At 40.1% G+C, this 27,162-nt stretch overlaps 1 protein-coding gene across 8 annotated transcripts in view; it reads left to right on the forward strand.

Moving 5' to 3' along the window:
- Nucleotides 1–27,162, forward strand: part of AIG1 (androgen induced 1) — a 237,581-nt gene that overhangs the window by 165,528 nt on the left and 44,891 nt on the right. The window lies entirely within an intron of this gene.

The following is a 27,162-nucleotide window of genomic DNA, read 5'->3' on the forward strand; positions in this document are numbered from 1 at the left end:
GTTTCCTGGGAATGTCAATGAAGTTTTTATGAGCCTTGCAAATAATATTATCTATGAGGCTAATGGTTCTGCCTTATTTCTACAGGGGAAAAAAACAGTGCTACCAGCACTTAACAATATTTGCATCTAAGTTTAAAGCCAAGAGAAGGTATTGATTGTCATGTGCCTTAAGTGTCTTTAGAGTCACCTGTTTGCATATAGCACATCACAATGGCATGTGTAAGAGTGATGCTTCCTCACATATTCTTGAAAGCAGTTTTATGTCTTGGGAGTCTGTCTCCAGTACCCTGAAATTCAGAACGTAATCATAGATCCCAAGCTACAGCTTGGTTCTTTAAAACCCCTATCTCAATTGTTTGTCAGGCCCGGATAGCTCGGAGGGAGTAATGGGAGGAGATCCACACCCACACCCACCACCACCCTCAGAGAACAGCTTTTCTGAGCAACCACTGCAAACAGAGAGGGATCACTGACGTAAACCAAAGGGGCGGGCATCTCCCATTCACATCGGCATCACTGATGTACAAGGCCAACTCATCACCAAGCCAGGCGTCGGGCTGTGTGAGTTCAGCCACTGAATTTGAATCGAGGCAAAAATAGATTTACTCTCTGCCCCCCCCACCACCACCACTTCCTACAACCATCAGTTAGCTGAATTTCTTGTTAATCAGAATCTCCCAGGCGTGAGCAAAGTTCTACAGAGATTCTGAGACACAGCAAATGTCAAAGAGTAGAATAGATCTGAAATCATACCATCATTGAAAAACTTGAATTTGCAAAATATGTGAAATGGGATAACCTGTCATCTAATGCGCATTGGCAGCATCTAAGGCAGGTTCACTCATTAAAGGGAAATGGAATGACCAACCCCTGCTTATATTTAACTTCGTTTTATAAGAGGGTCTGTTAGTGTTAATTGAAAGTTAAACATATAATTATATAATATGCATATTTTTAAAATTAGAGCAAGTTTACCACAAAGTAATGCAATCATCATTTAATATTAGAAATGTTATAAAACGTTGCATTTTATAAAGTGTTTTCACACTGGATGTTAAATGACTACAACTTAAGGAAGTCCTAAAACCATACTTCCAGAAACAGAGATGTCCTTTGACTCATATTTCTTCTGTGGGCACAAAGGGTTGGTTGGGAGCTGTTTTCTCAGTATAGTCAGTATTACACTAACAGAATAATGGTTATTAAGTATTTATTAACACCAATTGGATGTGTGAGAAAGCAACCAGCATGGTGACTGCAGTGCACACGGGCATAGAGGTAGAGAAAGACAGAAAACCAGCCAGGCAGCCCTATAGCCAGGCCTTGCAGAGAAGCAAACATAGGTCATTGTTAAGGCCAGGACTGGGCAGTAACTCCTGTCATCTGGTGGTAGTTCTGGAAACCTGACTTCAGCTCTGGTAGCCTCCCAAGTTTAATACTCAGCTCCTCCATCTCTGCTCCTCTCTCTGCCATGTTGGACTTCCTGTTCCACCACCAGCTCAGGGTTTCTGCTGCTGATACAGACTACCTTCCCACTTCCTAGCTTCTGTTTACTCAGAGCTGCTACTATCTCAGGACTTCTACTTCCTGCCTTCCTCTTGTGCCTTGTGCTTTAGCCCACCCTCCTGTTTACTGATGCTTTTTGAGTATCTCTCATTTAAAGCCTCTAAAAAGAAAGACTGGGGTCAGCAGTTATGACCCTGTATTACTCACTGACACTGGGCATATATTGCCACAAGCAGGTCACCATGAAGACCACTGCCTGCCTATAGAGACTGTTTTGGGATGAAGCACTAGGTCTTTGTACTGGCTTTGACCAGGCAAGTGGAGTTATAAGACATATAGTGTGGCAAGCCATACATAAGGAATCTCTTGGAAAAAGGAAACTGAGCATGGCAGGCACTGTGGGGCTTCTCAGAAGGTGCTGTGGCCTCTCCAGAACAAGGCAAGCCACATCAGCACCGCTGCTGGTTGAGCCCCAAGCCTAGACCCCTCTCTGGCCCATCTCTTTGTGTGCCCTGAGCACAGGCCCAGGGGTTCAGTCACTTTTCTCCATAAAAGGGATCATCTGTGTCTTCCTTCCCCATCACATTCACACTTGGCTTTGGAACAGGAAGCAGCTCTTTATATTCTCCACTCCCAGTCCCTGAAAGAATTGATGTTTTGTTTGCAAACTAGCATGCATTTTGTCCTGAGGCGGGTGCAGGGGAGTGCTAGTTCCGAGTTGGCTGAGGCAGCCAGGCTGCAAGCTTCCTGAGAGCAGAACCGTGTGGCATGTTTTAGTACTATATGTGCAATGAATGAATGAATTCTCCGGCTTCCTCATAATCGTTTTTCCTGGTTATGTGTACCCAAGTGACCCACTGGCCCCACATGGCTCTGCACTGTAACGCTAGAATTTTCTGGCCTTGTCCCCTCCCATCTTGGTCCCTGACCTCTTAAAATTTTTTTCACTGTTGTTCCTTGCTGAACCTACATACACAGTCTGGATAAAAAAAAGCAATCAGCCCTCCTGTGTATTCCCTTTAAACTAAGCAAATTATTGTTTTTGAAATAAACCTGTTACATCTTTCCGTTTCTGCTCTCTGTTTCAACATCTCCAAAGCTTAATCGAACTCCATCCCACCCAGATAGAACTTTTTTCTCTTTGGAACTTTCATACCATCTTATCCCTTTTCTATATCACTTACTTGTCTCATGGAAACCAAATATTTATCTGAATATCATCCCTTCTGCCAGACTTTAGAGTGTTCTTACCATCCAGTTGATCTTTCCCTCAATACATAGAAATAACTAATAGTATAGAAACCCAGTAATTGGATAATTAAATAGGTAGAAAATGGGGAGACCTGGGGATGATTAACAAGGGTAGAAAAATTTTGTGATAAAATCAATGTGCTAGGAAGCTGACCTCATTAATTATTTCACACTATGTATATGAACAGATTATTCCCCAAGCAAAATATTTATCCATGGGCTGATACTTATCAGTGATGTATTTACTGTGTAGTCATTCTATGAAGTCTTCAATATTTGTACTGAAAATCTCCAAGTTTCAACAGGGAGAGCAAATCATTTGCAAAGTCTTTCAGAATGTATAATTCAAGGAACCATTTCAAATCATTAAAAAAAATTTAAGGCTAAACAAAAGCTTTCACTGCAACAATACTGAATCCCCTAGGCTGAAGTTCCTGGTCCTCGTTTATTTACACTAAATCTCACAAGTTAGTAATGATGCCACCTCCTCTCCCTACAGCTCAATGTGAAAGAATCTCCCTGGTAGGCTAACAGAAAAAAATTCCTTTGAATTTTCAGATCCATCAAAGACTGGCCCTCTCCCTTTTTGAAGTCTTCTCTTGCTTCCTAGCTATTAGGCAGCGCTTTGAACTCAGCTCCCACTGGCCGCTTCCCCTTCAAAGGCTTCCCTTCTGTGCTTGGTGAAAATGCCTTTTGAAAGTGGTGGGTTCCTGCCTTGCATGGGCCTGTCAGAGTAAACAGCAGCAAACAAAAATAATAATGAGCAGCAGGGCAGATCTTGATAATTACAGAGATTCTGGAGAAAATATGGAAATCAAAGGGAAGCTACTTTGCTGAATGACTTGGAGAACCCTGTTGTCAGGTGGGCTGCAGTTTCTCTAATTTGCGTGAAACAGGGAGTGACATCTACGGTGGTCCATCTTTAGGTGGAAATTTTGGCCCAGGTGGACATCCCAAAGACAATGCATGACAATTTAAAACAGGTAACTAAGTGGGAATCATCCCCAGGCATGTGAACAGTGAGGCCCAGTCATCAGATGAAGTCCTAGACATTCTGGTAATATGCCTGCTTTGTTTCATCTGTAAGCACAATCTCTGGCTGAAAATTCTTGAGAATTTTTCTTTTTCTTAGATAATGACTCATGGACTAGTTATGAGTTAATTCTGTGCTTCCTCTTTTTTTTAAAATTTAAGTTGCTAACTTAGGTATGTACAATTTTTTTCTAATGAAGTATTTCTTGTTATGTTTTCTAAGGAAGATGCCACTAGGGTTGTGTCCTTCCCACTCTAGAAGTCTCTGACACTGTGATCATAAGTAAGCTATCAGGTATAAGCATCAGTCAGTGTGACCTAGAATAGCCCTTTAAATTGCTGCATGATACAGCTTAGTTCAGGTATATAGAACAACAGTGGTCTGCTCTTAGCAACCCCAATCAAACTATACTTCACATATGATGCATAGACACCCTTCATATACACTAATGTTTCTCTCAGTGGTGGGGTGTGTTAATTTGCTAGGGCTGCTGTAATGAAATACCACAGACTGGGTAGCTTGAGCAACATATATTTATTACTCACAGTTTGGAGGCTGGAAGTCCAAGATCAAGGTCTCCTGTGGCCTCTCTCCTTGGCTTGCAGATGGCCATCATCTCACTGTGTGCTCACTGTGTGCTCATATGCTTTTCTCCATGTGAGCAGGCCCCTGGTGTCTCTTCCTGTACTTAGAAGGACGCTAGTCCTATTGGATTAGGGCCCCACCCTTATGATCTCATTTAACCTCAGTTACTTCTTTAAAAGCTCTATCTTCAAATACACTCACATTGGGTGTTGGAGCTTCAATATATGAATATGGGGAAACAATTCAGCCCATAACATGGGGTTACCAACAATGCCCACGGGTGGATTGGAGGTCATATATAGTTTGTGAAAATGTGTATGTGTGCATTTTCTAGAGAGAGTTCATGCCTTTCATGGGAATTTCAAAGAATGCTAATAGATCAGATACAGTGCTTTTATATTAACTTCCCTAATTACTTTTCTAGATGTGATGATATATGATAGCTAACCCTTTAGCAAGATTCTATATTTCTGTAAACACTGTTGCTCTGTCCTCTCTAGGTTTTGAAATATTCTGTTTGGCTATAAGTCATTCATCTATTGAAAGATTAGGGAAGAGTTGGAGAACATGTTTTTTTATCTTACTGAGATGACTAAAATGATGATGTTGTATTTTTCATTATGTGTAGTTTTAGAGTGCCTATCCCTACATGATGGCTTCAGTGCTTAAGAAAATATACTTTGATAAATCAAATAAATAGATGATGTAGGTAAAGAGAATAACAATTAAAAAGCAATTATGATTTAGGATATAGTAATAGGGTTGCCTTAATTAATAAGTAAAGTTGGACTTCCTAATTATAGGCAGTGTTGTTTATGCCTATGCAATGAACAGAGAAAAGCAATGAAGACAAGTGGTTGGGAAATGAGCCCTGTGGTGACAACCTAAAGAAATTAGAACTTTTTAGTGGAAAATAGAGGATGACTGATACTTCAGCCTCTATTTTCTCTCCCTCTCCTGTATGTCTACATCTTTCTTTGGTTCCTATCGTATGCTGATCTCTGGATACTGTTTTTATTTTATTTGTGCTACTGACTTTAAGAGACCTGAACTTTGGATTTTCATTGGCCATCAATAAATTTTTTTTGATAGGTTCTGACATTTTTCTTGCCCAGTGATTTTCAAAAATTTTTTTAAGTAATGGGGTTGTTAAATTCAAACAAAAACTTCCATGGATACCAAAAGGATAAAAATGGAACTTAGAGCTGAAATAGGGTGGGAAAGGGGTATTTCCCTAATCCAAAGTATTCTGACTGTGTAATTCCCCGGTCTATCAACACAGCGTAGTAGATTATTGCTTTCTTGGTTTAGCACTTTCAATATATTGAAATATCAGAAGGAAAAAAGAAAATTGTGTTCCCAGTTTGGTTTTTTTTTTAAAGGAATAAAATTAGCCAGGACATATTTATTTCCCCTGACTGCCACCTCTTGTAAAAATGTCAGTAGTGGATGGGAAAATTAAGACAATGCTCACTTCCTTTTCCTCATTTTAGGACAGTAATGGAGGGAGGGGACTGGAAACGTTAAATCATATGACTGGCTTTGGAAATATTTTCACCCTTTGGTCTTATATGCCCTGAAAGCATGAACCTGGAGTCACAGAAACTAAATATTTAAGACATCCTTTGACTTTCTGGTGAGTGGCTGTTTTAGAAAGAATCATTTCAAAACCTGCACATCATTTTTGATGAAATCACTGCATCAGTTTCAAAGACAGCTGGCAGCGCCTGACTTGATCCATGGGCAAAGGCTCTCCGGGAGCACTCCAGGGTACTAGGGCCCCAGCAGTTCCATTCCACTCCTAAAATCAATGGCACCTGAGTCACTAAGTAAAATGAAGTTTCAAACATAGTGTTTATTATTTAGAGAAAGTTTCAATATATCCAACTGACATATTTTGTTAAAACAAACAGCCACAAAGCTTTATTCATTGACCTCTGCAAAGAATTGAGGAACCCTTTACAAAAGCAAATTAAATCTCTAAAATCAGTACCAATGCAACACTCATGAGTCTTCAGGATTTTCAGTGGAAACATAATACTGAGTTTCTGCACGTGCCTATGTGTTGAACTGAATGTGTTGAACTGCAAAAAATTTTATACCTACTTTGTTGGGTTTGTTTGTTTGGTTTGGGTTTGTTCGGGTAAGTTTGGTTTGGGTATTTTTGTTTTGGTTTGGTTCTCACAATAGTTAGGCTCTAACTGGCTCAGCAAAGAAATGAAGTTGTGATGTTTTATATAATTTGCCCCGAGTCATGCAGAGTTTGTGTCAAAGCCAAACTGAGACTGTTTTTAGCCAGGGGTTTTCACTGCACTGCCTTAACTGCCAGTAATCATCTTGTTTGTTGGGGTTACCTGGTAGGTTCTGGATACTGTAGTAGAGGCTGTGGGGACATAGAAGAACTGAGCTCTCACCTCACAAATGCACACTGTGTCTTGACTCTGCAAGCTCGGCCAGTCCAACAAGCTAGGATGTAACCTCTTCATGCGTTCTGATTCTTACTTGTGCCCAATAACATGTGTGGAAGGTGTGACTTAGTTCCAAAAGCATGCACTTTAGTGAGAGACTGAAATCTATCCCTTCCTCCCCAAACGCTGGTCTACTCCCAGCGTTCCCTATCTAGTTTTACTAGCCAGAAACTCAATGGGTAGTCCAGGAATGACTCTCAATATCTTGTTTGAGCAACTGTTTGGATAATGGATCGGGAACACTAGAAAAGATCAGTGGTATGGCAAGATGACTGTTGATGGATTTAGTTTTGGACTTAACTGTATTTGAGCTGCCTGAAGTTTCAGTACAATAAGATTCAGAGATAGTGACCTGGAGGCCAACTGAACAATTTGTATAGAGTATGTGGCCTAACTTGTTTTGGAGAAATGGCTAAATGGAGACAGTGAAGGTGTTCTACTGCTTAAACACCCCCATCCCCACCCTACTACTTAGGTTCAATATACATAGTTGTATTCAGTGTTTGTTAGATAGAAGGAATTTATTTCTGTCTCCTGATTTTCTTTGGGAACCAGTAAGCTGCATTCAGTTATTCATTCACTCTCCTATGATCATAGATTCCCTGTATGGGTCAGTTAAGGCCACCCTAATCCAAGCTCACTCAAAAATCTTTGGGGTCTGTGATCACAAGGCAGAATCAAGAAAAGGTTAAAGCTAGAACAATAAAACTAAGATAACACAAAAATTTATTAAGCACTTAACACTATGCCTGGTATATGCCTATAATGCATGCTTTATGTACATGGTCTGATTTACTCCTGCACACCGCCATTAGGTAATTATTCTTTTTAACCTCATTTATAAATAGTGTACTGAGGCCAAAGAATTTAACTGTCTGCCCCCAAGGTCACAAAGCTACTTAAGTGCAGAGCTAGAATTCCACTCAGGTCTCAATTCAGAGCTTTTCACTTAATAACTAGGTTTCTCATTCCACATCAGCAAAAAGCTTCCAACTCACTGATCAATTTGCTTTGCATAGAGAAGCCCATAGTTGGCCCCATTCTTGGTTTTGCTCATTAAAATTAACAAACAAAAAAGCATGCCCTTCTCTTTGGCTTCACCTCTCAGCTCTTTAGCTGAAGGGAATGAAAGAAAAAGTTTAAATGAGAGACCCAGAGTTTCAAACACACAAGCAAAGAGCCTGGGGATGACTGAGACCCTCACTGTAACCCACAAGAATGGGGAAGGAGGAAGAGAAGCATTGCCTGCTCTTCAATGTTGGCATCTTGCAGCCCATGCAAGGCTGGACTTTGGGGTGGTGTGTGAATACTGGTGACCTTGACCTAAGCAGGCAAGTTGCCCCTGAACAGTAGCTTTGGTTAAATGTAAGAATCTGTAGGGGGAGAAAATTAAGATACTAAAAAAATTATGTACAAATCATAACCCTTCTTTACCTTTCCCCATACAAGAATTTTTTAAATGCTTGAGTCTAAAGGTTTTCAACACACCTGGAGAAATAGACTCACCACCAAACTAACCCCATAATGGGCTGAGTTCTCAAAACTGGAAAGTTAGGGGAAACCTCTTCAACTTAGAGTTATCATTGCCTCCAGAGAAGAAAAGACATCCAGTTAAGGACACCTCCAGTGAGAGCAATGAGCTAAGCATACAACTAATCTCCCAATGATTTGAATAACTTCTTGGAATTCTTTTCCCTCCTTGGTGTTAAGGAGTTAAATGTAAGTGGGCTGGTAATCCTTGGACACTAGGAAAACCAAATGGTTAGTTTATGGTCAGTTTCTCTCAACGATTATCTTTCAGAGAAGGTGTGAGTTATGAGAGAGTGGATCTAACTTATCCCACTATTGAAAGTAGAATCAAATGACACATTCAAGGTGTGCTGCTGAAAGGTTCTTAGCTGCAGCTCCGCCACAATGCTTCCATGAAATAAATAAGAGAAGCCATGAGAATGAGAATGAGAATTTAGAAGAGCAAGTACTTTCATAATGTGGCTTAGCAGAAACATCTTCATATTAAATCTCCTTGCAAATTTCAGCTGTACCAAGGGAAGGTCAGTGGGTTTATAGAATCCAAGTAGCACCAGAAATATTAAATACTTCATTTTTTAGAACAGAGTGACATCATTATCAAGGCACTTTTTTTGTCTTGGAAATTGAAGGCTCCATCACAAGGAAAGGGTAGGAAGAACTATTTACTGTGGGAGAAACTCTGACATACTCACAGCCCTGCCTAATGTTTATAGTGCCTCTGGAAAATGATAACTGCCCTATTTTATCTCCTCAGATTTTCAAGTTGGGAAAAAAGAGGGGTTGGGGAGCAGAAGTAGGGAAAATAAAGAAACTCCGGGAAGCCACAGCCTTCAAATGTAGGAAACTGTTGCCAAGTACCACATTAACTTACTACTTGTTCATATGTGGATGTGAAGAAATAGTGATTCTTAGAGATTTCTAGAGTGAAGGAAGGAATTTTACACAGGATTTAAAAAAGAGGCAGCCAATATACATCAAACAGAACTAAAATTTGAAGACTCATTTTTTAAAAAAGGTTTACCGTGTAATAAATGGAAGGTCTTAAAAAACATGTAACAATTGTGCTTGCCACTAGAGTTTCCTAAAGAGTCAGTCCAGGGATAGAAAATCATTAAGACCACAGATTAGAGTCATGCTACTTATACATTTCTGCCTAAACATTGCAGTCAATTTTTCAGAAGTTTTCAATATGTGTTCTTATTGCAATCCTTTCTGTTTTCTCCCTTTTACATTTCTCCCCAATCGAATCTGCTTAGCTGGCCTGAAATAATATACATCAAATTAACACCAGAGGTAACCAAGAGGATACTAATCCACTTGACAGGGGGAAGCCCCAAAAAATATTTGCTAGGGCACTTGTGTCCCAGGGGACTGACCTGAGAACTTGAAATCTAAAACACTGCCACTCTTGGCCATGACTGTGAAGAGGGGAAATCGGCTTAGAACATCACCTTCATGCAGCCCAATTGTCTTCAGCTTTTGCATTTGTAAAGTCATCGTATTTACCCCAGTATTACTTAGGGTAACCACGCACTTTTAATTGATCCTCTACAGAGCAAAAGTGATCCAATATTCAGCTACACAACTGTCATTTGATAGCTTTTCCCTTTAGTTTTCTGTGTCCTGGTATTCTACCTGGTTTTCTTCCTTTGTCTTTTCTTCAGCTTTTCCCTCTTCCTCCCTCTATTTTATTTCTGGTATCTGGTACTGGCTCACTTTACCCTTTATCCTGCTCATCTTCTCAGTTGACACTAAGCTCTGTCCTGTTCCTTCATATTTCTTTGTTTTCTTGAAAACTCTAAATTCTGATATTCTTTCACACATAGGCCTCATTTCCTTTAGTGCATTTTTCTTGAAATTTTTATGAATTCATTTTTATTAATAAAGTAATACATACAAATTGAACAGCATTTGAAAAAATATAAAAATGTAGAACCAAGACAGATGATCACTTACAATCCTTTGGACAAAGGAAGTTACATTATAATGTGTTCCTTTTAAATTGTTTTACAAATGGATTTTTTAAAACTACATGTGATAAGTAGTCTTTGATATTTTTGTTGTCTAAATATGATAGCATGAGCATTTTTCTTAATATATTTTGATGGCTATGTAATATTCCCTTGAGTAGCTTTATCTTAGTTTAAAAACTGTCCCCTCATTGTAGATCATTAAGAAAATGTTTAATTATTTTGCTATTATAAGAAGTCTTAGGAAAAATATCTTTGTTTACTAAGCTGAGAAAGGATGTGTTTTGTCTTATGTTTATTTTGTTCAATTTAAGTTGATTGTTATTTCTTTAGCATAGATCCCAGAAGTTCAATTACAGTTCTTGAGAAAGGGTTTGAGGTTATTAATCGGGTCAATTTGCTTCCAAAACAGTGCTTGCAGAATTTTCTTTGTCCAGCGTTCAGAAGTGTGTATTTTTCACTTCATTCTTGCAACATTAAGCATCTTATTTTCAAAGAAAGTTAGCTAATTTAATATGTGAAAATGGTTTTTCACTTGAATGTAACTGCTCATTAGTAAGAATACATGTGTTTCCATGAATTTATTATTAGCCCTTATTCATTAGTTCTCTCACCCCTTCTTTAGCTTTCCATTACCTTGTGCCCCACACAGCTAATTTCCTAGGCTGATCCTTATTCCCTTCTGCAAGTTTTTCCTCCCCACAAAGATAATTTTGTAATTCACTTTTGTCTCGTGTCCAGTAACTTGTGGGGCAGTGGGACCCAAATTGCATTTTAAGATCATTTTTATGAGTCGTTCTCAGTAGGCATCTTTAAGGTCCCAAGTTCTTTTTTTGTCCCCCACTGTGAAAAACTGATTGGCAGCTGGTGACAGGCAGGGCACTGGTGCCTGGCACTCACAGGAAACCCTGCAGGAGGTGCCCAGAGCCATGGCAGAGGAAGTGTAGCCAAGCCAGCACAAGGTGGGGGACCAGATGTCGCCCGATCATGTTCCATTGAAATCCAAACAAAGCCTCAGATTCAGAATCATTTCCTTGAGACTCCCCAGTTGGAAACTGGCACCAGTCCAGAATCTCACAACAGCTGGTCTCCCCATGCTAGGATTTATGTGCCTTCCAGAAAATTTTACCTGCGTGTTATTGATTGGTTTTTGTAAAGCAATCAAATAATATCTCAAAGACCCAAAGAGTACAGCTCTCTGCCGAAAATAAAAAAGAAGCCGTATATCACTGAACACGCCAGCAGTCTTATTACAGACTTGGGAACTCTGAGAAGGATGCGCTTTCCTTGTTATTTATGCAGCCCCCGTGAACCCTGAGGCTGTATACCGAACTTCCAGCTCTGCTGTGACAACGTTCCTCTCTTGTTAGGAAACTAAGCCCACCCTTTGGAAATAAAGCATATTATAAAATAGACTTTCAGGGGACACCAGCAGATTAGAAATCCTGCTGATGGTCTTGTCATGCAGGTCATGTTGGGACTCTCCAGAGCTCATTACTTACTGTTGCCCAGGACACTCGCACTTATGCCTTCCATTTCCTCCTTCGAAGGAGGGTGAACTATAAAAGCCTGACAGTTTCTTTTTCTGAAGATCAAAGAGGAAAAACAAAACATAAAAAACAAAAACCAACACCTCCTCCCCCAAAAAAGTATTGTAGTTGTGCAGAGCAGCAGAGGAAGGCTATATTTTTAAAGCATAAGCATTTAAAGAAATAATAGAATAAGGAATGAAAGCACATGGATCCGTGCCGTATTTAGCTAAGTTTGTATTCCCGACCTAAATCCAACAACTATATTTTATGCATTGCCTTTATAACTAGTGGCTCCTGCTGTTCCAGTCACCTGGAAAGGTCTTGATGACTCCACTCTCAGTCCCTTTCTCCCTCTCCCTCTCCTCTCTCTTTCTGGCTGCCTGGCGTCCTCAACCCAGATTCCTAGACCTCACAGTGAGATTTTGGAGCTAACCCTCTCCATTAGAAACAAACAAAATAAATTGTTTCCATTCCCCAAAGGAATGTACTAAAGCCTTTCCTCTTTAACATGGATGTAATTTAAGTTTGGCAAGAGCTGAATGCAAAATACCTCGCGCAGAGGAGCAGCTCTTATAGAAAGACCCCTCATCCTCCCTGTGAGCTTAAAATGACAGAAAGGAAGCCAGCCATGCCTTCAGCGGCCATGGTGTTGCTGCAGAATCCTCACCCATTCCCTCCTTCCACGAAGACCTGTTATGCATCTCCTATCTGAAAGGCATGAACCTTCCCAGCTGTCCCTGCATGGCTGGAAAGTCAGTGCTTCTTACTGTGTATATTTCATTTGCTAAATCTCCACCCCTTACCACACCAGGGGCATCACTCAGTGACATTCTCTTCATTAGTCTGATTTTGAATCTGCTAATCTGGAATGCTCCAGAAGTGATGAATTAAAAGGAAGTAATGATAAGACTATGACCCATTCACTGCAGGTATTAAAAGGAAATCACCTGAGATGATCTGTCAAGGACTGATCAGAGATAGTGGTGTGGTATGATCAAGGGCCAGCGTAAGCAGAGTCAAAGAATTCAGCCTCAAAGGAGATGCACGTGACTCAGAAAACAGCCCTGGCCTTTGCCAGTGCCCTGTCTCTCTTACCTCGCTTTCCCTATTCCTCAACTACATTTGTAAAACATCTCCTGCTCAAGGATCTAATGGATTCCTACATCTTTGCTCAAAGCCTGGAAGACATCTTGCTTCCCTTAGACAGAAGCAATTCCATGGAGGGTCAGATACCAGAGCAGGTAAGGCCAGAGGACAGGGTCCTCCGAGGCCACGCTGGGGAAGGATTTGTCTTTTGTAACTAAAAGGACACTGGATGTTCTTACTGTACCCTAGCTTTTCTTAGTAGTCCTTTTATTCATTGATCATATTTATAAATTTACCAAAACATTCATTGAATCAATGTATACTTTTAGTCTATTCTACTTCATTACCCATAAACTGTCTATCCTGGTATAGCATCGCACACAGCTATTTTATAATGCTCAGCTCACTTCATTCCTAGCCCCAATATTCCAGGACTGGCTCTTACACATAGTTCACACAACCCATAACGTTCATTTTATACCTTTTGAACCATCTTTCTGCTGATTTTTCTTTCTCTATCCTCTGTGATTATTGAAACTGAAAAGATTCTCAAGTCTCCAAGTGAGCTCTGACCTTACCCTGCTTCCTTCTTTAGTGGCTCTCATAAAGCTTAGATTCATGGCATCAAAGCCAAAGAAATTTGTTCAGCTAGGGAAATATGTTGGCTGGAACAAGGGGTCCACCTGAAGACAGAAGGGGATGAACAAACCATGCAGGTCCAGTAGCCACTGCTGAGGAAGGCTCCTCCACTCATCACTACATACACTGGAGGTTCTTTGTTTACCTAAGATATTTGCCAAATGGGGTTTTGACTCCTAGGGGTCAACAAAAGTAGGTATTGGGAAGAGTCTGCAGGCATGTTAAGCTCACAGAAATATACCTGTACCCTTTATTAGGCTGCAGAGGCTAAGGAAAATGTCAGGTTTCTTTGATTTGACTGACCTCCATGAGCACAGTGTACTAATGTTGATCTCATGCTGGTCCAGTGTGGGCCCAAATGTATGTTTTATTTAATTATTAAAATGGGGAGGATTATGACTAGACATATACAGTTTGGGGAATAAAATTATTAAAAATATTGATCTGCAGGTACAAATAACAAAACAAAGCCATAAGAAAAATATAACCAAGTGTCATTTGTGTCACCTAGATAGGGAGCCTGAAATATATTTCTTCCTCCAGCACCCCCTCCCAAATGCGCTTCCTCACAAGAGAATAGGGAATAAGAGCTTTGCATCATCTGTATGATTGACACTGTGCCTACAGCCTCAAGTCTGCAGTGACCAAACTAGAGGGTCTGGTGTGTGCCTTATCCAGCTAAATAAATTGTTGAACAGCTACAAATTGATAACAAGTTTTAAAGAGCATTAAGTGCTAGCTATGCCCTGGTTAATAAGAAACCCAGTTACACGTCAAGGAGACTTACTGATCATGCATGACCATATATAAAATTATAGTAGCTGACTTTATAACCCCCAAATAAGGCAGTGGTGAGGAATTTTACTGTATACTGACCAGTTTCCTGTCTCCAAAGAACACTAAGTAAGTCCCCATAAATGCCGAGATGTCAGTGCATTCATCAGCCTGCCATGCAATTGTGAATTGCCAGGCTCTTGTTATTGTAGGCACTCCCTCAATGAACTTCATAAATGGAGGTTCACAATGGCTGCACTGACAATTGTGTGGCCAAGACATAGACCATGCATGACATATGGCCATCCTCATGGATAATGTGATGTGCCACGCAAGTCCCCTTTTGGGACTGGAGGACTCATTTCCCAGGCAGCTGGGAGTGTGGCCCTCTTGAGCCCTTTGCTGTAAGTCATTTCCAGGTGCCACCCTCATCTGAAGAGAGCTGTCTTATCCCCTGAAAGGGGTCAGGCCCCCTTCCCTGTGGCAGCCCACATTCTATAACTGATCAGTGCTAGATTTAAAGACTTGGCCCACTTTCTCCAATTTGGGGGCAATTCTGAAGGGCCATCCCAGCTTCCCAGCTCCTCGTAGGGTTGTCTCAGGCCCTTATTAAGACTGCATCACAGCCATATTTCTACCTCTGCTGCCTCCAGCTTCCTTCTTTTCTCCTAACAGGTTGGTCCTCAGAAACTCCCTAATAAACATTTTGCACTAATTTCCATTTCAGAAATTTCCCATGGGGAAACGGACCTGCAACACTATGGCTGTCTGGATAGCTCGGGTCCAAAGGTGGTATATAAATTAGGATATAACACTGTCATTATTTAAAGGGCAAGCATGAGAATGAGATGAAAAAGACAATATCAAGGGTTGACAAGGATTTGGAACAAGTGGAGCTCTATACACAGCTGATGGGATTGTAAATTAGTGCAATCACTTTGGAAAACTAACATCATCTACTAAGGGTGAATGCCTAGTAGCAATTCCTCTCCTCAGTATATATCCAAGAAAAATGCAAACGTGTGTTCACCAAAAGAAGAATGCATAAGAATATTCATAGTGGCATATTTCCTAAAGGGACCAAACTAGAAAGAGCCACAATGTCATCAATGGTAGAATAGGTAAATAAATTGTGTTATAGCCACACAATGGAGTATATACAGCAATGAAAATGGGAAGTATCATTCCATACCTCAATATGAAGGAATCCCATAACTGAAATAATTAATACATTATTGAAATAATGAATACAACTGAAATAAAAAATACATACTGTGTGATTCCATTTATGTAAATTTCAACCTCAATAGTGTTCGAATTCAGAGTAGTAGTCATGTTGGTGAGGATTAGTTGTGACAAGAAAGGATATGAAGGGAATATTCTGGGGGACTTACAGTGCTTTCCTGATCTGGGTGCTTGTTACAAGAGCAAGTCTGCTTTGTGAACATTCATCTTATAAACACTTATTATTTGTTCACTTTTCTGTATATATGTTATAGTTGAACTGAAAGTTTACACAGTAAAAGTGAGAAGAAATAAGGGCAGATATAAACACTGAATACAGAAATGTATCATCAAGGATACAGACATAGATTCCCAAGACTTCAACAGAATCCCTGCTGTCAACTGCTATAGACTCAGAGATGAAAAGCCTAGGGTCTAGAATAGCTCTAGATAGTTGAAGTTAGGGAGCCAGCTAATGGTAAATTAGCTTCGTCCTGTCCTGTCTTCTCTCCACCCTCCATCCCACAGCAAGCAGAATCTATGCAGCCTCTAGAATTCCCTTCCTCTGGATTCAGTGTTGGCCATATAATCAATCATCTGTGCAGCCTAAGCAAGAACTAGAATGTGCAGGAAAATATGGCTTGAACAAAGACCTTGAAGGGTCATTGAACCTGATATACTGTGCCTCAGGGTAACATGTTCTGTACTTCCTAGAGGCCTCTCTTCACCTAGTATCTACTGTCTGCCCACCTGTACTTCTATAACCATCAGTACTGCTTTGTGGAGAAAGTGTATCTTTTTCTGTTTGCAAAACCAAATTAAGAGGCTTCAGAGAAAAAGTTTTGAGCCATGAGCTAAATTAACCCATTCTCCCTTGACTTTCCCCAGTGTTTTTTTTTTTACATCTACTTATTTATTTATTTTTATTTTTTTGAAGAACATTATGTTTACTAGGCTCTCCCCTACCCCAAGTCCCCCCTACAAACCCCATTACAATCACTGTCCATCAGCATAGTAAGATGTTGTAGAATCACTACTTGTCTTCTCTGTGTTTCAAAGCCCTCCCCTTTCCCCCACCCCCTACATTATACATGCTAATCATAATACCCCCTTTCTTCTTCCCTGCCCTTATCCCTCCCTACCCTCCCATTCTCCCCAGTCTCTTTCCCTTTGGTAACTGTTAGTCCATTCTTGGGTTCTGTGATTCTGCTGCTGTTTTGTTCCTTCAGTTTTTCTTTTGTTCTTATACTCCACAGATGAGGGAAATCATTTGGTATTTGTCTTTCTCCGCTTGGCTTATTTCACTGAGCATAATACCCTCTAGCTCCATCCATGTTGTTGCAAATGGTAGGATTTGTTTTCTTCTTATGGCTGAATAATATTCCATTGTATATATGTACCACCTCTTCTTTATCCATTCATCTACTGATGGACACTTAGGTTGCTTCCATTTCTTGGCTATTGTAAATAGTGCTGCGATAAACATAGGGGTGCATCTGTCTTTTGCAAACTGGAGTGCTGCATCCTTAGGGTAAATTCTTAGAAGTGGAATTCCTGGGTCAAATGGTAAGTCCCCAGTGTTTGTTTTTTGACAGAAAATTTGAATATTCTATGCTGTGAAGTCTCCTTCTGATAGTATCACCTTATGTCATGGAATCATTGTGAAAAAGAGCTAAGTTATAGTGACTTTATATGTGTTTAAAGTTTTGCTTCTGTAAGTGTTTGAATTTAATAGGTAATAGAAATAAACTTCAAGATTAAAACTGAAATCTACCCCATTCCTTAAGTATGTTGGTGTGTGCATGCATTCGTGTGTTTGTTATAGGGGGTGTGTATGTCTATGTGTGCACATGTATTCATGGTATGTGTGTTTGCTTACATGTGTGTATGCGTGGATATGTTTGCAAATGGGTTTGCTTGGGTGTGTGTTTGCATGTGTGTGTGTATACACATGCACATTCTATATATAATATGATGCCATTTGCAGGGTGCATGTCACTCTCTGGAGACTAATGGCTCTCTGCTTTCGATTACACTCAGACTAGTCCAAAACCCCTCTGAACTAATCCTAATCAACATGGAAGTCACACTCAGGCATGAGGCTGTCAAATATGAGTGTTTGCAGATGTCAGTGCAGGATGGCAGGAATCCAGGAGGGGAGTCAAGGCTTAGTCACTGCAAAATGCATGCCAGTGCATCCCAGCTCCAGAGCACCATCACAGCCATAAGAAAAAATGTGTCGTGACAGTAAATCAATAACCTCTTGGAGACGATTCATTTCTGAAATATTCCTGATTAATTATGCCAGCACACGCTTGGCAACAGTACTTTGCTCCAGCATTAACCTAATGCTTTTTGCATGAAGCAGGATTATAACTGTTTCTCATAAGTCAAATCTGACATTTCAAATCGGGCTTTAAAGGTTTGGGTTATAGATTTTATAATGTCTTCATGTCAAACATAATTGCTTTTATTGCAGCTAGTAGACATTTGCCAATCAATCAGAATAACATTTATTTTATCATAAACAAGGGTACATTAAAAACATTTGAAATCATCGTATTTGAAGACTCAGTAAAGAAGCTTCTCCAGGACACTAAAATCCACTTGTACCCTGTGACAGAGAAGTGACACTATTATAAAAGTCGAGGGATATGTGTCACCTTCTCACTTCAAGAAATTAATGGCTCTATATATTTTATGAGTATGCAGCATGAGTTCGGTGACTGAATCCCATAGGAATATGGTTTTGGACAAATAGTCCCCTTACCTTTCTACAAAAGCCCCCATCCTTTTTGTAATAATTATAATTTTTGTGCTTTCAAGATGAATATGTTCTTTTTCTACTTATGTATTGCATCCAGGAACTTATATTTTATCCTCTTAAGTTGCTGCATTTTTAAAATAATAAAAATAATGGAAAACTAGAGTTTACTTAGGAGGAAAATGATACTATCATGGTCTCTGAACAAATTCATTGAGAGCCTATAAAGTGCCCTGCAATGGGCAAGGGACCAAGCATACAGTGGTCACTAAGGTTTGTTCCTGCTCCGTGAAGAAACATTCCCAATGTATTCCTTCATGATAACCAATCCATTATGTGTCATATGAATAAACTATATATTCAAACCAGCTTTGAAATGCATTGACCAAGAAGTGCCTACATCACTTCTGTTACTAATAGGCCACTGGTCAGAACTAGTCACAATGACCTTGCCTAACTGTGAAGGTTCAGAGAACTGAGAGGGATGAGCAGAAAATGGCCCTGCCTTACTTACACGCTAGTGGGAAGGTCCCAGATATCAGGCGATTACAGTCAGAAGAGAACAAGCAAAGGCATAAACACGTAAGGCCTTTTGCTGGAATGGAGACAGTACAGAATGGCATGAGATTAATCTAGAAAAGTAGTTTATTCCAGTAGTGTGAGCCTTTGAAGGCAATGCTAAGAAACTTGGCCTTTGTTCTGAAGATGGAAACTTTTAGAGGAGAGAAAGAAATGGTCAGAATTGTGTTTTTGAGGAATTCCCTGATGAAGGAGAATGACATATGAATGAGCGGATTCTCTTGAGCGCAAAATAATTTTTGAGAAGCATGTGAATAACATTAAATCCTAATTTCTTATCTTTGATGTTTCCTTTTTAATTTGAGTGCTCCTAACACTGAATTTCATTTTCCTATGGTTGCTCCCTAAACTTGTCAGTGTGTCACTGTCTTTAAATTTTACTGACTACAGTAACACTTGATTACATTTCTATTTCCCTTGCTTGCTACCTCTCACATCTCTCCCGTTTCTCCTTCTCCCACCACTCTTCACCCTGCCCCCTAAAATGCCTTCAAAACACTTTCAAGGAGAGTAAGCCAAAGAAAGGAAAGGTAGCACACGGAGCGTCTCAGCAAGAGAGTGTTCCTCTGTGTCACTGGGTGGGACTTATTCCCACTCCTGCCCAGCTGCCTACCTGAGACCCTCAGTACCCATGGAGTTTTCCTCCACACGTGAGCATAAAGTCTGGTCTGGCAGTTTTCCTTTTAAACTTTAATGCAGATGCCATTCATCCCTCAGCCCCTGGAATTTTCCCAAGGTGAAGGGTGCGTGAGAGAAGGCCCAGGTTCCAAAGAGCTAGATCCAAGAGCTACCCTTCCCCCCACACCAGTTCTTCCACAGGCCATTCCCCTATCCTCGGGTCTTCCCATGTGCTCCAGAGGCAAAACATCATGGTTAAAGGGTTGGCGCAGAAGTCAACCTACCCCAATCTAAGCCCAGATCTACCTATCACCTTCCAGTTGGTAACCTTGAGCAACTTTTTTCACTCTTCTGTGCCTCAGTTTCCGTAAAATGGAATTAATAATAGCATATGTCTCAAAGGGTCATTGTGAGATGTAAATAAGTTTTAATCCATGCAAAGTATTTACTGTAGTTCCCAGCATGCACTAAATGAATGACAATATTATTTGGTATTTTGTCTCAAATGGAAGATTTCACAAAATAACTTCCTGTGTTTTTTGCATGTGCAGTACAAGACATTTATTTTTACTATAGGATCTCATGTACTCCTCATACAACTCTAATGAATTTGGTCTTTTCTGGGATGAGAGACTTCAAACTTGTATGAGCAGAATTGAAATGCATTCCTATAAACAACAGTCTGTTGGGGGCAAGGACCTTTGCTCAGTTCTGGGATATATTTTAAGTACCTAGAATCATAAGAGGCACATAGCAGGAACACAGTAAGTATTCATTGAATGAAGGAATGAACGAACAAGCATGGGAAGCAGTGTGTCTCACTCAGTAAATGCACAAGTTTTGGAGTCAGAATTCCTTTTGGTGACCCACGGGCTGCTTGGCTGGAAAGAAGGCTCCACACTGGATCCCAAGAATGCCACAGACCCTCAGCACATTGTGGAGACCTTCATTAGGAAGATTCACAAGAGATATTAACTACCCTCAAGTCATATTAAAAATGTTTTGAAATTAAAAAAAATTGTAATGCAGGGAAGTGGTGCCACTGTCCTAGTGTCATTGTCTCTAAGATGCATCATTTGCTCTTAATGGCAAAGACACGCATGTCTTGGTTTAATGCATGGCACTGTTTAGTTTATTTGGCCTAATTATTAAAACCATATCCTAAGAGTTGTTGGGATTAATGTTAGAACTGGATGAGTCCCAGATTTAGTGCTGAGCCAATGAAGAGTTTTGAAACTGCCTGAAACATACGGGCACTCAATACATATTGGATCCTTCTGAAGCTAAGTTTCTGACCCTGGATCATGTTTCTAACCTAATTCTGAGATGTCTATGTAAGGGCACCTCAGACTAATTTGACAGCCAGCAGGAACAGATATCCAACACCACATCAGAAAGGTGCAATCAAAAAGGTTCTTGCAGTTTCTGGGGAGATTCCATGTCAGAGTCACAGGAATTGGTGCTGTAGAATGAGCACCTTGCCCTTGGGAGAGGAGGCCTATGACAAGGGAAAGTTCTACTGATTTGAGGAGAGGGGAAGCTACAGTGTTTAATGGGCAGTTCCCTGTCATTTGGAGCTCTTAAATATCTCTATTATGAAGAGAGAAGAGGGGGAGGCAAATTTTGAGCTGACCAGTTAGTAGAATTAATGATGACGGTTTCTGGAGGCAGGATGAAACATTTGCTCAGGTTTTCAGAGTTAACACTTAGGTTTCTTTAGAGCCTGCATCAGCTTTGTTTCCAAGCTGCCTGGGATGTCGTGGCCATCTCCCCATATCCACCGACTCTCTGAATTTATAGTTGCAAAGGAAGAGCCAACCCAATTCTGCACATACGCCCATCCAACACTGCCTCCCTGTATTCATCAAACACGTGCCTTATTTGGAGAGCTCAGAAGCCTTGCTAAATTAGGATCAGTCACTGTTTTCTGATTTTTGCCATCTTTCTCATGTCATATTTCTATCATTTTTAGATCACACTTTGCTAATACAATAGGCTTTATCTTCAAACTTGGAAATTCCTTCTTGCGGTATTTTCTCTTTTTTATAATTTCTCATTTTAAATAATGTTTTATTGTAATTTCTTTTTTACAGTCCTCTTTTATCCTAGAGGTATTGGGGGAAAGCAAACAGACAAGTTCTAATAAGGAATTACAGAACACGAAATTCAAGTTATAATATGGAATGTACATCTTTCTGTATCCTAGAGCAGTTTTCATGCTATTTTCATTTTTGGTCTACCTGTAAACCTGTTAGGACATCATAGGGACTCTCCCACCCCATCCTCCCGGGTGAGTCTGGTCACCTTTCCAGCCCTGCCTGAAGCCTGGATACCCACAAGGTGCAGGTGCTTGGTGACACGCATGTGCACACACCCATGCACATGCAAATGCATACAGGCACCCTCCAACTCTTTATTTATGATCAAAAGTTGTCATAGGGATGTAAGAAAGCCTAGTAGCCTGACAAACATGAAGGGAAGAACTGTGGTCTGCCACATGGGCACCACTGTGGCGCTACTCCACATCCAGAAACCAGCCACCGGGGGAGGTGGGCCCGACAGTCTCAGTTTTGACAAGCTCACCTGGTGATTTGATGCACACATTACCATGAGAACACCCCAGAGGTCTGTTTGCATCCTACAGGTACAAATAAGTGCACATGGCATTGCCAGCTCTCTTATTATCTGGCTAGGCAGGTGCACCTCACTGTCAAAAAGCTTGTTTTGCTTCCAAGGAAGAAATGATTTTTATCTGGTATTCATACACTATGGAAGCAGTGCTCTTTTATTTAAAAAATGTTGGGTAGTAAGAGAAAGACCACAGAAATGGAAGTTGAACATAGTTTTCAAATCTTATTTATTATTTTTGTATTCACACTCTGATTACAACTCTAGATTCTGGAGCTCTAAAATAACCTTTAGCAGTTCCCAGTTTATCCATTCTACTTGCCTGAATTCATACCATCACACAGCGTAGCTTTTATCCTTTATTCCACAGCAAAGTTTATTCCAAAATGTCCCTTTAGTTGACAAGCTACTGACTGCCATCACAGATATAAAAATGTTTTCCCTAATTGCAAGTCCAGGTGCTTCTTGTGTAGTTAAATACCATTAAATTTAATCCTATCAAATACCATGAAATCCTCCATCGATATCTAAACTTTGTACTCATCTGTCTCTCAATTTTCCTGGCAAAAAGAACATCTATTCACAAATCAAATAACTTAGCAGTTAGAAAATACGGCTACAGCTTATAGATAATCTGTTCCAGTGCATAGCTCTGATGGTATGGAAGTTGGTATGTGGCACAGGGACCTGGCATTAAATAATAGCGAATCACAGAGTGAAAAGGTAATTCCCTCTCAATTATCTCTCAGTCCTTCTGATTCTGTTGAGAAAAGTCTTTATTTCATAGGAGTGAGTCTTTAAAGTCCCTCTAATGCTTACTAACATCCCTGCTTAATACATATAGAGCAAGTCTCAGAATCAGAGCCTTTAACAAGTGAACATAGCCAGTGAACATTTATTAAGATCAGTTAGTTTTCATTGTATTTGTTTTTGTGGTTGTCCCCTTTACAATAAGTGCTTTCTATTTATGAGAGTTTGAGTCACATAAATTTCCCTTTCAATACATTTATTTAAGAAAAAATGTTAATTGAGTAAGAAAATAAGTTTTTTTAAAAAACTCAGGAAACACATGACAGGGCTGCATTATAACTTCTGCCTTGTAGGACGCAGGCACTTTGCATTGGTGGTTTCCTTCCTCTGTCTCTGTCTCTATCTCTCTCATGCACACATCCATATATCTTATGCATTGGCATAAAGATGAGCATAATCTTCAACTCTAAAAGTTTTTTTTTCCTTCTAATTGTAAAAGAAATTAAAACATTTTCATAGGCCGGGGTACTGCCTAGAGTGCCTATGGCACAGGTGGGCCCTGGTATGTGACGTAACAAAACTTAAACTATTAGCTCTTCATGACTGAAGTTTGATGCACTAATGTAATCTAACTCCTTCATTTTACAAAGAATGATACTGAGCTTCACCTGCCCAGAGTCTTGGAGGTGGGACACAGTCAGAACCAGATCCCACATGCCAGCCTCCTGATCTTTTCATTTAGCTACACTGTTTCCTCCTTCCTTGGAGCCTTTTTCTTACCTGATTCTTTTTAAGTCATGGGTCCGTCTGCTCAGATCTGAGCGCCTCTGTGTGGGGGTGACATGGCCTGGTGGATCCTCCACAGGTAGACCTTTGCCACGGGTGCTGGTCCGTTTGGGACAATAATCACTGCTCCATAGAGGGAACCCACCCAAACGGACCTAGCTTGGAATAGGGTAACTACTTACATATTAGACCCTTACTTTCTAGGACAGAATTTATTGGGTAAATCAAGCATTGACTCCTGGGGCTGTCAACTCTTCATGTACTTAATACCTAAAAAAACAAGCAAACCTGAGTGAATCAGCTACAGGGCAATTGTTCTATGACAATGCACTTGAGGAAACAGACCCAATTCTTAGGAGCTCCCTCTGGCAACCAGACTTTATCTCTTTGTTTATCTGAAGTGTATCTGCACCTCTCTGAGAAACCAAGTTAAAAGGTACTTGTGGCTGAGGAATAGAAACGTCATTCCTAAGTCTGCTTTTTTTTTAGTTCTCAAATGTTCCTTATTGAATATTTTCCTTTGTAGTTCTTAAGTAGTTGGGCATTCACCATACCACTGTTGGCGTCACCCTTGATGTCATGAGGGTGGTGTCCATCAGCATTGCAGCCCACGGACTGGGCAGTCCCCAGGTCCTCTTTCAGGGTTCTGAAGAGCTCCCTGGCTGTACAAGTCAGTGCTGTGCCTGTCAGGCCGTGTTGGCAATCTCATCCAAAGTGCCATTTCCACTGTGGTTTTTTTGCTTCTTTCTTTCTCACGGTGGTTTCTGAAGGGCTTTGATGAAAGGACAGAGACAGAAGGTATCACTTAATCAAGGCCTGTCCTGGTCAGTTTCACTGTCACCCTCAGACCCTTCCAGTCGCCTCATGCTTTGGGATATCATCACCAACCTTTTCTAGAGACAGATGCAGTGATCTTGGGGACTAGGGCAGACATGGGACTGAATTCCCAGCTCATGCACTTCAGGTACACAGCTTTCATCTCGGGGTCAAATTTAGGTGACAAGGAGGAGGTGGCAGATGCCAGCTGAACCCAGATTCAGGACAACCAGGAAAGTGGCACCTGGGGCCACCTCCAAGGAGAAAGCTGGAAGAGCTGCCTCCAGCCATCTCTAACCGTCATTGCACTGCTGAAAAGTTCTGACTTTATGCCAGCTGATTTTATTGTTTATTATTATTTTGAGTGCTTGTATGCCACAGAAAAGAATGTTTTTTACAGTGAAGACCTTCTTTATTTCAAGGCTCAACCACAAAATAGTTCTGTCCTGTTAAGGGACAACATTAAGTGATCAATCACATACTTCTGCAGGTTTATTTAGGCAAAGATTATTTAACTCTGATATCTTTTAAATATTTAATTCTAAAGTAGGAAACAGGAATGGATTTGGGGACATACAGAATCCATCTTGAATCCTACCTCCTGACTTACTAGCTCTGTGATCTTGGGCAAGATAATTAACTTTCTGAGTCTTTCTTACGTCATTGGCAGAATGAAGTTAATAATTCCCATTTAAGATATTGTTTTGAAGATTGAAATATCTCCACAGGTGTTTACTGAGCACCTCCCATGTGCCCAGCTTTTTTCTAAGTGCTACAAATACCACAGTGAACAAAACATAAGATCATCATTCTTGCAAAGCGATGGTCTTGAATGAAGATGAATAAAATACTTCCTTTCTGGTTCTTAAGTCACTGAAGCAGAGCATACCTGGGAGTGGATTAGAGCTGGACTTCTTGTGCCTATAGTTCCAAAATAATTATCCTTCTTGCTGCCACAGATTTTGAGTTACTTCTGAGCTGCTAAAATTTCTTAGGTTCTTTGTTCTTAGGTTTCTTAGTTGCTTCTGAGCTGCTAAAGTTTCCTTGGTTATGTCACTGATAGAGCAACTAGCTCTCCTCTTTGGTGGTCATGATGCAAATGATGGCATAATCAAGAAATATCTTCATTTTTCAAAGAGATCTTCCATCTGGCATCATCAAAATCATGAAAATACATCTAGCCCTTCCAGGTACAACACCTGATCATCAGTAGCATTATAGGTAAAATAATACTGAATAACCAAGACTATGCAGATTATTTGTTTGAACTTCTATAACCTTATAGAAAAGTGGATGATTTTCTGCTCAGTTTGTAGCAATAGTTGAAGAGGTAGAGTTCAGACACTTTTTAATATTAACAAGTCAAAAAATCATCATCATTCTATAACCCACACAGGCCATCAGAGTCCGCATTATCTTCAGTGTTAATGTGTGATTTACTGGGATCTTTGTTCTATGTAAGATATGATAAGACTTGGCCTATTGCTAGCTGTATATTTGAATTCTACATGAATGTACCACTGTAAAACTATTGTTGGCATCTCCAATTGCTGGTGAAATTCTAGACCAGTGTGAACTGAGGTGCCTAAATTGTAGTGAAAAATGAAATAAAATAGATCTTTAAAATGCATACTGTGTATTAAAACACATATATATTTTGTATGGTTCCCTTCCGAGCTAATTATACTAATTTAAAACAATATTAGAAAAGAAAAGAATAAGAAAATAGAAAGTTATTGAACTGTGGAATCACCCATCTGACACTCTGGGCATACCATACCCTAATTACCAATAAGTATATTGGCAGTCAGAACTGTTTGCAGAGGTGAATGTTTAAGGCAAAGAATTTCCACTGTCTTAATATGTCTTATAAGACCCTATCTTTCTATTTTTCCTATACCTATAAACAATAAGTTGCTCCAAATACATTCACTTTGGTATCCTCACCATCTCTTTCCTGCCAAGGCCCACCTGCCTCCTGGTTCCATCTTGCTACAATACTTACTAGAGTTTGAAAATCATATTCAATTTCTTGCCTTTTCTTTAAATATGCAAACAATATAGCGAGAGCAAAACAAAAGTTCTTTCATGGCAGTTAAGGAGATAATGAAATAGAATTCAAAGTTGCTGATGATTCAGTTCTCAGTTCTGCCATCTTCTCACTCTTGGGAAGCTCTCCAATGTTGGAAGGTAAATATATCCTGACTCAGTTTTATCTGATAAGCTCCCTTATGTCTGTCCTCCAGATTTCAGTACCAAGAGTACTTGACTTTCCTTTCTTTTTACCATGTGGAGGGGATAAATTTCATTGCCATCCTGGCCCACTGAACTAAGTATCTAGAGTAGCCACTGGGTCTGAAAAACAAATGGGAATGCTCCACTTAGCTTCTGAGAGTCTGTCTTCAAACATCGCATCTAAATCTGTGCACTGCTGATACAAACTGGTGCATCCTTTCTGGAAGCTAACTTGGCATTATTTACCTACTTGTTACTGGTAAACACGTACTTTGGCATTGTGTATCACCAGCCTTAAAATGTTCATGGACTTTGACTATAAGAAAATAATTTAACCTTCAGACATTCAAAGACTTCTACAAAAGATACTCATCAAGAAATTTTTAAT

Source organism: Manis javanica, chromosome 13, assembly GCF_040802235.1.
Source record: "Manis javanica isolate MJ-LG chromosome 13, MJ_LKY, whole genome shotgun sequence".
NCBI classification, from domain to species: Eukaryota; Metazoa; Chordata; class Mammalia; order Pholidota; family Manidae; genus Manis; species Manis javanica.